The sequence below is a fragment of the Rattus norvegicus genome, chromosome 8, assembly GCF_036323735.1.
Source record: "Rattus norvegicus strain BN/NHsdMcwi chromosome 8, GRCr8, whole genome shotgun sequence".
In the NCBI taxonomy this organism is placed as follows: Eukaryota; Metazoa; Chordata; class Mammalia; order Rodentia; family Muridae; genus Rattus; species Rattus norvegicus.
Genome location: NC_086026.1, coordinates 124762363 through 124773764, shown reverse-complemented (window position 1 = coordinate 124773764; position 11402 = coordinate 124762363).

Genomic DNA, 11402 nt, shown 5'->3' with positions numbered 1-11402 from the left:
TAGGGGGACACCAAGCACAGGCAGGACCAGCTTGTCGTGAAGTGTACGATTGGGTATGGTGAGTGGGAGATGCTAAAAACGGACTCGAGGTCTCCCCAAATCCTGCTGCCAGGCAACACGTAGAGGGCAAAGTCTCCGATGGAATGTGGCCACATGTGCCAGTGTTTATTGACAAGCCAGCGTACAAACAGCTTTTGCTATAAACAATGAGGAAAACACGTCTACCCATTGCGCATGCTCTAACCCACTCTTGCCCATTGCCCATGCTCTAACCCACTCTTGCTCAGTGCGCATGCTCTGACCCACTTTTGCCCATTGCACATGCTTTGGAAAGTAATCTCTCTAGTCGTCTAGAGCAGTTAGTTTGGGATGAATGTTAGGTTCCCAAACTGGCCAAACACGGGATTGAGAACGTGAGGTTCAACCTCCCTTTCAGAGGATATGGATTTTTACGTCCTGTTCATGCCGCAGAGAGACTATTACCTACAGTCTCTACAACCATTCCCCACATCCTAGGTATTAACCAGATTTAATTCTGACCCCCACTTCTCCAGTTCACAAAACGCTTTTAAGTTGAAGCAACATTTCCTTGAAGTACACATTAAACGTAGTGCTCTAAGTGGTTATTATTATCATTTATGTCGAGACTTAAATCACCCTGCAGACAAATCTCTGGGTGTGTCTCTAAGGACTGTCTTGACTAGCTTTACTGAGATGTGGCTGGCACCATTCTCTGGGCTGGGGCCTTAGACTATACAGATGGTGAATAGAGCACCAGTGTTCATCACTGTCCACCTCCTGATGGTGGATGCCATGTGGCCAACCTCTTCAGGCGCCTGCTGCCATGGTTTTCCTGTGGTGATGAATCGTATCCTCAGACAACTAGACGAGAAAACCTCTTGCTTCCTTAGGTTGATGACCAGGTAATTTGTCACAGCGAATGAAACAGAAACTAATACAGTTACTATTGTTATTTATCTGATATCAACTAATCTGTCTTGATAAAGATTTTTAAGTCAACAAACTTGTATAATTGACTTTGTATTTTGCAGAATCAAAAGTTAAAGTGCTTTGCTGTGATTCAATGGATAACTGTTGCCCGATTAAATATTTGACTTCTGAGGTTTGTAATATAGCTCCGTTGATAAATGCTCCAAATGTTCAAAAGAGAATGAAATCCAATCTTTCTATGAGTTAGAAAAATAAAGTTAATTTAAAAAAATATTGATTTTTACACTTCAGATTTTATTCCCCACCCGGTCCACCCCTAACTGTTCTACATCCCATACCTCCTCTTCCCAGGCTCCCTCGTTGTCACAAGGATGTCCCACCCCACCCACCGCACCCACCTCACCAGACCTCTAACCTCCCTGGGGCCTCCAGTATCTTGAGGGTCAGGTGCATCTTCTCTGACTGAACCCAGACCCGGAATCCTCTGCTGTATATGTGTTGGGGGCCTCATATCAGCTGGTGTATGCTGCCTGGTGGGTGATCCAGTGTCTGAGAGATCTCAGAGGTCCAGGTTAGCTGCTGGTCCTCCTTCTGTAAAGTTATTTTTTTTGTCTTGTCATTTTGTTTTTAATTTAAGAATAAGAGGCGGCTGTTTCGACAGCCTGAAACACATCCTCTACAGACAGATGAGATCAGCATTCACCCTTGCTTTCCATGAGCAGTTTCAGCTTTGGGATTTCAAAAGCAAGGTCCTGGTGCTAGGTAAACTCCAGGCCAGTATTAGCACCCTTGTTTGATAGCTGGGCAAGGTGGTTTCATTTCCAAAATCCACAACCTTTAGAGTTTCCACTCCTGACTGTCAAAATGGCTCACACGTTGAACCACCCAGGATTGGGACTGACTGAGTGTAGTTTAGACACAAGAAGCTAAGGATCTAAAAGACGCAGTCCCTGCCACAGATGGGCTGAGGTGGCTCAGTCAGTCAATGTGCTCTGAAGCACAAGGCCTGAGTTTGATCCCCGGGACCCATATCCAAAGCCAGATGGGGTAGTGTCTTCCTGTAATCCCGGTACAGAGGAGATAAAGACAGACAGATAGATGGACTCCGGGGCTCACCGGACAGACATCCTAGTCTACTTGATGAGTTGCAGACCAGAGTGAGACTATGTACAACAACCAGAGAACAAGCAAACAAACAAAAGTTGAAGGAAGGAAGGAATAACTGAAGGAAGGAGGGAAGGAAGGACAGAAGGATGGACAGAAGGGACAAAAGAAAGGAAGAAAGAACAAAGGAAGGGGATGGCTCCAGAGAAGCAACTTCAGACCTTGTGCAATACATGCACACACACACACAGTTGCACACACACAGACACATAAAGGCAGTCCCAGATGAGTGGGGGAGACCGAGCTGTGACTGAAGTAATGTAGCAGATGGCAGAGTTACCTGGAGCTCGAGCCACAATACACAGTTTCCTATGGGTCAGCTCCCTTCCGGATGCAGTGGCTCCTGTGTTTGCCAGAAGATGGTGCTGTTTGGAGCGGAGGTGGGGTGGGAGTGGGTGGGGGTGGCAGTGGGGAGGGAGGGTGTTGGGAGAGGTACCACCCACTGAAGGAAATGTCACCAGGGCCATATGCTCCACTTCCAGTTGGCTGCATCTGCATGGTGTTTGCAGTTGAGGATGTGATCTCTCAGTTTCCCACCTGCTACCATGCCTCCTCCATCATGAGGGACTCCCCCTGTCCTCGCTGAGGAACCAAAAGCACCAATAAACACTTCCTCCATAACTTGCTTTGGTCATTGTGTCTTACCAGCAAAAGAACAGTAACTAAGACAGTACTTGTTCAATGATCACTGGTCCTTTTTACTTATCATCAACTGCAGGACTTATCGGAGGCTGTCTTCTGCAATTTTGGCTCCTCTGTGTCACCCCACACCTCCTCCGGTGCCACATTCTGCCAAACTGAGTGTCTTAACTTCTGTCCATTTCAGTTGAGAAGTCTTTTGTCTTTCCTGTATTCCTACAGTAGAGCTTTGGCCTACATGTGGTTCTCTCTTCTTTTCTTATTTCATTGTGTTTTGTTTTGCTTTGAGTTTCTCCGAGTAGCCCTGGCTGTCCTGAAACTCATTCTGTTGACCAGAGTGGCCTTGAACTCACGGAGATCTGCCTGTTTCTGTCTCCCGAGTTGAAGGTGGGTTAAAGGTGTGCACCACCACTTGTTTGCTTAGCAGGATCATATATCCTCTATTTTAGACTTTCCTTTTCTTCTTAATGTTTATTTGTGTGCATGTGTGTGTGCGTGTGTGTGAGTGTGTGTGAGTGTGAGTGTGTGTGTGTGTGTGTGTGTGTGTGTGTGTGTGTAGTGCCCAGAGAGGCTAGAAGAGGGTGCCAGACTTCTGGAGCTTGAGTTGTAGCCAGTTGTAGGCTGCATGATGTGTGTTGTGGGACTGTGAACCGAATTCTGACACTGTGCAAGAGCAGCCAGTGCTCTTAAGGCTCTACCATCTCTCCAGCCTCCCGCCTCTCAAACTTTCTGATCGCAGGTTCAGACATCTACCTGCTTATTCCCAATTGTCTCCTTCCTTTGATCAAAATCCCTGTAAGATACTTTCATTCATTTAAACAAAGATAGAAATTGAGATTTCCCATGCCATTGTTAGGTGTTAGGATTTTCATGCAAGGGCTGGAGAGATGGCTCCGCTGTTAAGAGAGTCTCCTGCTCTTCTAGGGAACCCAAGTTCAGTTCTTTGCACCCTTATCAGGTCTCTCCCAGCCACCTGTCCAGCTCTGTAGGATCTGGTGCCTTCTTCTGGCCTCTATGGGCTGCACTGACATAGAATAGCTCTCTACACACATCACATGTAAATAAGAATAAACGTCTTTTTAAAAAGTGTTCCTTTTGGCAGGTCAAAGAGAGCACACGTTTGAACGATGTAAGAATGAGCAGAGTTCAGTGCCGCCTTCTCCCACTTTTATTTGGATTTCTTCATTTCAGTATAACTGACAGTTCATACATTAGTTATGCCTCTCTTAACCTGTGACCTGAGCTGTGACTCTCTTCCTGTTCCTCCTTTTAATTTTCCCTGGGATTTCTGGGGCTACAAAGTTCAGCATGGATCTTTTCTCGTGCTCCCACTACGGGTCACAAAACACCCAACAAAGTCAACTGGGGAGTGGAAGTTTCACTTGGCTTAATGTCCCAATTCCAGCGCATCAGTGGGGGAAGTCAGCGTAGGAACTGAAGTTAGGGCCAAACTGGAGGGGTGTGAAGCTGCTGGTCACTTGGCGCCCACAGTCGAGAAGCAGAGAGAGATGAAGGCTGGTGCTTGGGTCAGCTTTTCCTCTTCTTCAGTTCCGGTCTCCAGCTCACTTACAGTCAAGCTCCCTTCACTGAAAAGCCTGGAACACCCTCCCAGACACACCCAGAGGTCATTCCGACTCCCGTCAAGGTGACAGTGAAGATTAGCCACCCAACGTGGGGCAACAGCAGTCACATGAAGGTCAAGGAGTGAAAGAGTTCTTCATGCAACAGAGACACTTGGGGTAAGCTGACCCCAAGTGGCCCACAGCTTATGTATGTTGAACAGGAGGTTTGAGCTAAACCTAGAAACTTCCCATGGGAAGGCAATGTCATTAGATGATTGGTGGGGGGTATTCCCTGTTGCTGAGATAAAATACCATGGCCAAGGGTTGCAAAGGGCTAAGAGTCTCTACCCTGACAAGGAACCATGGCTGCAACCCAAGGGCAGGGCTGCAGGAGCAGGAAGCTGAGAGCCGTCGTGTCAACCTTGCACAGGAAGAAGGGAGAGGAAACTGGAGGAAGAGGGAGAGGAAGCCTAGCTTGAGGCTTTTACCCTCAAAAACCCATCCTCAGCAATGCACTATCCAAACCCCCTTAAACCACCAACTGGGGACCTAGTGTTCAAATGTCAGCGAGCATGGAGGACATTCTTGTTCAAACCATCATAACCAGTTACGCACAGGATGTAGCAATAAGAGAGGACCGCTTTGATCACTTTGGAGTTGTCTTAAAACATCATCTAGCTACTTACTAGCCCTGGGGCAAGAAGGGAATCTAAGAAGGCAATGACCATGTCTACTAAGAAAGACACAAGTTAGTGGCAGGAAAGCTGTTTGAATGTATCCATGTCACCAGACAACACAGGAAAGGCACCTGGGCCCTTGGAACCCAGATGGGCTGTGACAGAAGCCTGGTACCCTCGGGAGAAGGAGGGAGTGGCACCCGGAGTGGCGTCCACAGTATTGGGAAAATCTAAATGAGGTCTTAGGACACGCCTCAGTGTGTGGTGCCATGGTGTGGGGTCAACCTTTAGTCTCTTTTCTTGAGATACAGTTTATCTTTCTGAGGAGATGAGACTCTAGGGGAGACATCTTCCTCAAGGCAGATAAGGGGGATCCAGGAAAGCAGGGCTTTCGTTTGTATTCTGGAGTATCTTCAACATGGCAAGGGATAAACCAAAGCCATGTACTTTGGGGTGCCCTTCCCTGAACTTGCTGAGTAAATTTTTAGTGCACAGTCTCCAGAGCCAGGAAGGTTTGGGCCTGGACTCCATCCCACTGGCGACGCGACCTTTGCCAAGCACTTAATCTCACTAATCCTCAAATTCCTCATCTGTAACAGGAAGATTAGGCTAGCACTCACTGGCAAATGTTAGCCACGATTTTCTGTCAGGTGAGGGCTAGGTTCAGCTTTAGTTTTCTTGGAAGGCTTATCTGCAGTCCCCATTTCCCTGCAATTAACACACATTGTATTTGTAGAGTGTAACACTTTCCCGAAAAGAATATGCTGATACTTTATGTAAACATACATAGTGGCCAGCCTATTAATAGTCGAGAAGAAGGACAAACAAGAAGGTGGACTGGGAGAATAGAGACAGCCCTTTTCCCTGCCAGTAAAAGCCGAATGCATACACTGCAGGACACAAAGCAGAACCTAAGGGGGAAAAGATTGTCTTGTGATTTCTCAAAAGTAAATGAAGACTTAATGCACTCCTTGTCAAGATGGGCCCAAAGTGGGAAATATGTGAAATACAGGCATCATGGCTCAGTGGGGGTTGGGGGGAGCTTGCTTCCAAGGCTGAAAATCTGAGTTCAATCCCTTGGTGGAATAGAAGAGGGAGAGGCCTGACTCTACTAAGCTCACACACACACACACACACACACACACACACACATATGCATGAGCATGCGCACACAATATATAGACACACATGCACATGTTTACATACATGCACACATGTACACATAGTCATACACACCCACTAAATTAAATAATTAATTAAAAATAAAAACAAAGCCACAAATGACTCTTAATGTACCCAGCTCCGAGGTACACTTTTATTCTTTCTCTCCTTCCTCCTTGGGGAGAGCATGCACACCTCATGGTGTATGTCATGGCTGTCAAAGGGCAACCTGCAGAATCAGTTGTCTCCTACCACCATGATGGACTCCAGGGATTGAACTCAGGTCTTCAGGCTTAGCTTAAGGCCCCTCTACTCTCTGAACCATCTTGCCAGCCCCATAGTTTACACTCATGTTATTTTGAGCACAGAAAATTATGATAACCCAAGTTTAAAATGGTGTATGAAAACAGTGCCCCCCTTTTCCCTTTTAGGTGTTTTGAGATGTGGTCTCATTCTGTAACTCAGTCTAGACTGGAATTCATTAAGTAGATCAGGCTGGCCTTGAACATGCTACCATCCGAGCATCTTAGTCTCTCCAGCTGTGGGACTACTGACAAGAACCACTACACCCAGCTCACAGAATCTCTATTGAGGCTATTAGGATGCTTTGGTAAGCGTCCCAGGGGAAGAGCAGACTCTTGGAAAGTTTGTGTCTTTTCAGTATTGAACATTGTTTCAGAGAATCTGATTGTCATGCACATGGGGTTAGGGTCTGTGATCTCACTGTGATTTTTGGATGATGAGTTTGCACTTTGAAATGCTGATTGCAGCCCCCTTCCCTTCAGGGGCTGACTGGGTTAGAAAGGCTAACTCAGTTGCAGTCAGTTCAGCAGTGTGATACAAGACTGACTCAGGGCTCCACCGAGGCACTAGAGGCTCTGACTCAGCCTCTGGATAAAGCATGTCCTTAGCAAAGCTGTAGTCTTTGTGTGTGTGTGTGTGTGTGTGTGTGTGTGTGTGTGTGTGTGTGTGTGTGTGTGTATGTGTGTGTGTGGCAGAGAAGAGCCTTGGCTGTTAATCCTCAGGTGACATCCGGAATGTCATTTTGTTGCTGTTATTCTTCTATTTTGAAATTTGAGACAATTTTTGTCTCAATTTCTTTTTCTCTTTTGCCACAGTCCTTAACTACCACAATGTAACAGCAAACAACCACGTTAGTGGGTTTCCTCTCTCAATCAGTTTGGCAGAGACCACTAGGCCTGTCACTCATGTAGCTTCTGGGCTCCAGCTCAGGCTTTTCTGCAGGAAAGGCAAGTCCTTTATTGTAGCTGGCCTTTGCTACTTTGTGAGTTCTTCTTCTAATCCTTTATCCCTGCCCCCAGGTTTACCCTACTATCAGTAGGAGAGAGGACAGGGAAGGGATTTGTGAATCTAATTTCTTCTTTTTTCTTCTTTGCTCGTAACTGGTCTTTGCTATGTTGTGGGTTCTTTTTCCCAACCTTTATCCCCATCCACCCATTTCACCCCTGTAACTAGATAGGAGAGAAAGAAGGGAGGGAGGGAGGGAGGGAGAGAGAGAGAGAGAGAGAGAGAGAGAGAGAGAGAGAGCTGAATTTAATTTCTTTCTTCTTGTCTCTTCTTTGAGCACAACTACTAACAAACCTCAACCAACCTCCCTGAATGACCAACAACCACCATCCCCACCTCTTCAGGCTCTAGCATTAATATAGCCTCTGAAAAGTTCCCGGAATTCCAAAACCACACACCTCTGCTAGAGCACGAGGTAAATCATAGTCAGCTGCTGTGGACAGTCCAACGCAGCCCCAAAACCCACACCTGGGATTAAAACAAAAACATATTCTTATAATATTTCTGTGGGAGTTTTTTGGTCAATTAACCACATTTTCAGCATTCTCACTACACTTTATCAACTGTGCTGTCTCTCCAGGGACCTTGGGATGGTTGGGACCTTTGCTTGTTTTAGCACACACAAAAAAGACAACACATGTGTCAGGGATAGAGAACTTGGGCAAACTTAGGGGAAATTAAGAAGACAGAAGAGAGTGGGTTCATTTCTCCTTTCTCAGGAAAGGGAAGTAGCATTGGATAGGAGCTCGTCTTTTCATATCTTGAACTGTCGGGTTGCATAATGCTCTTCTCAGAATTATGAAATCACTAGGTCCCCTAGGCCACTTGTCATCTGAGTCCTCATTACCTCATGTGCTCACTTAGCCAACACATGCTTGACTACGCACCTCAGACATGTTTGGTACACGGATTCAGAAGTCAGGAAAGATAAGCGGATAGTGCCTGCCCTGGACTGCACACCTGAGACATGTTTAGTACAGGGATGCAGTTGTAAGGGTAGATAAGTGTATAGTGCCTGCCCTCAAGACCTTTGAAGCTGAAGGAATGGGATTGGGAGTTAGTGGAAAACATTATGGAACCTCGATATCATAAATGTAAAAGGCACCAGGCACGGCAGATGAACACCTGTAACTTCAGCAGTTGAGAGAGGAGGCAGGAGGAGCCAAAGTTCAAAGTCAGCCTGGCAAGTTGGAAGTCAGTGAAGTACATGAGACTCCATCTCAGACAGACAGACAGAATGGAAAACAGGCATACCATGAAATAAGTGCTTAGGGACAGTCATATAGAGTTACGCTCACATGTGCACATATACTACACACACACACACACACACACACACACACACACACACCTCTGTCTCTCTGTGTCTCTCTCTACCTTGTGTGAAGAGATCACTCAGTGAGTCTGGAGCTCACGGCACACACACACACACACACACACACACACACACACACACACACACACACAGAGAGACACTCACAAAACTGGCACAAATGTGCCTGAAACCCCAGCGTTGAGGAGGCAGAAGGATCTTTAGGGTTTGCTGGTCACCCAGTCCAGGTAGTCTTGCATCCCCAAGATCAGGGGGACACTCAAAATCTACTCTACGCAGATCTACTCAGACAGATGAGGACCGGTGCCAACCTTGGATGTGGAGTCAACAAGGACAGAGAAGGTCACAGTGGGAAGTCAGAGCTATATGGTGGCAGGCTCTGGGAATGCAGAACAGGCTCTGAGCAGAGCAGGGCTGTGTGAGATGGGGACTCTGGAGCAGGTGCAAGGGTTTGCCCCCTACTTCCTCAAGCTCACTGAGTTCTGTGGTGCTGTCCAATGAGTTAGTGACAGAGCTTGCACTTCAAAACTGTCTTCAGCTCCAATCTCAAGCAATGAATGGAAGGGCCCAGAGCGACCCTGCCTGAGAGTGAGTGACCTGTAAGACAAGTGCTCAAGGGATGCCAGTGGCCTGGGAAGGCCTCCCAAGAAGGAAGGTGGGGAATGCTGTCTCCCTCACTAACACAGTGTAGCTGTGTGTGTGTGTGTGTGTGTGTGTGTGTGTGTGTGTGTGTGGCGTATGTGTGTGTGTGTGCTGACCAGCCCCCACTCTCTTCCTGTCTGTCCGTGCACTCCCTCACCAGATGCATAAGAGATAAGGCCTCATGGTAAAAGATGACCCTTTCCTAGAAGGTGATCCAGAGGTAGTTTTTGGTGCTGAATCAAGACAGAGTTCCAGCTTTAACAAATTCACCCTTAGCCTGCCAAAGTCAGCTGCATGCATTGGGTTTGAGGAAGGGCCCTCTGCCTTTGTTCTGGGTAAACCTAGCTTGTCTTAGGCACAATTCACTGTATGAGCAGACAGCGTCTCTCAAACCTTCTGCCACGGTTGTTTGTTTTTGACACCGCTAGAATTACCTGAGAAGAGGGACCCACAATTAAGAAAACGCCTCCATCAGATTGGCTTGTGGGCTGATAGGTGACTGACATGGGAGGGCCCAACTTGTCAGCAGTTGAGTGAGCCAGGGGGAGCAAGCCAGTAAGTAGCACTTCTCCGTGGCCTCTGCTTCGGTTCCTGCCTCCAGGTTCCTGCCCTGCTTGGGTTCATGCGATGACTTCCCTAGATGATAAGAGCACAAACTTAAAATAAACCCTTTCCTCACCAAGTGTCTTTTGGTCATGATTTTCCTCTCAACAACCCTAACCTGAACCATGAAATATTGAGGGTCCCTAGTTTTGAGGGCTGGTTGATCACAGACTTCATCATCCACTCAGGTGTCTGACAGAGAATGGAGATTACATTAATAAACCGCAGAACAGGGGCTGGGACTATGGCTCAGATAAAGTGATTGCCACATATGTGGAGACCCCACCTCCAGACCCTGCATAGGAAACTGGGTTGGGGGGCAGGAGAGAGCTTGGTGTGTAAAGTGCTTGCTGCACAACCACGAGGACCCGAGTTCAGGTCCCACCACCCACACAGAAAGCCCACCATTTGCTTCATGTGTGCCCATAGCTCCAGTGTTGTGGAGCAGAGACAGGAGAATCATTGGAGCTTGCTGGTCACCATCCTGGTTTTAGGTTCAGTGAGAGACCTTGTCTCAAATAAATAAGGCAGGTAGTGACAGAGAGGACTCTGGGTATCCTCTGGCTTCCATGTATGTGTGCACCCACACTCACTTGTGCACAGTGATACACACACACACACACACACACACACACACACACACACACAGCTGGCACAGATGCAGCTGAGACCCCAGTGCTGGGGAAGCAGAGGCAGGAGGATGTCTGGGTTGTTGACCAGCTGGTCAGGCCAATCTTCCATCTCCAGGATCCATGGGAAACTCATGCGAGTCAAGGGGCTGGAGAGCTGGCTCAGCAATTCAGAGCACTTGCTGTTTCTACAGAGACCCAGATTCAGTTCCCAGGACTCACAAAGTCACCTCCTGGACACGTGGCTAGTGCCGCCTTCGGTGACTCTCGTTCCAGAAGACTCTATGTCCTCTCATAGTCTCTTCTGCAACAGGCGTGCATGTGATGCACATGCAGACATGAAGGCAAGGTACTCACACATCAAATAAAATAAACCCTTAAAAACAAATCAGGTGAGGTGATTGAGGTACACATGGGATGTGAACTTACGGCCTCCACGTGCCCCACACAGACAGGTTCACACATGCACACGCGCACACCCACACACCCAAACCTACATGCACATGCATATGCACACACACACACGCACACACACACGCTCACGCACATGCACATGCATGCACACATGCACGCACACACACATACACCACAGAGATTGTCTCTGGAAAATGTGGTCACACCAGAAAGAATGAAAATTTTGATGGGTCTTCCTACTGATAGCCTTTCTACCTTCAGCCACGTATTTTCTGTCCTTACCTGAATTATCAAAGATTGATCATTGGAAAACAGAAAG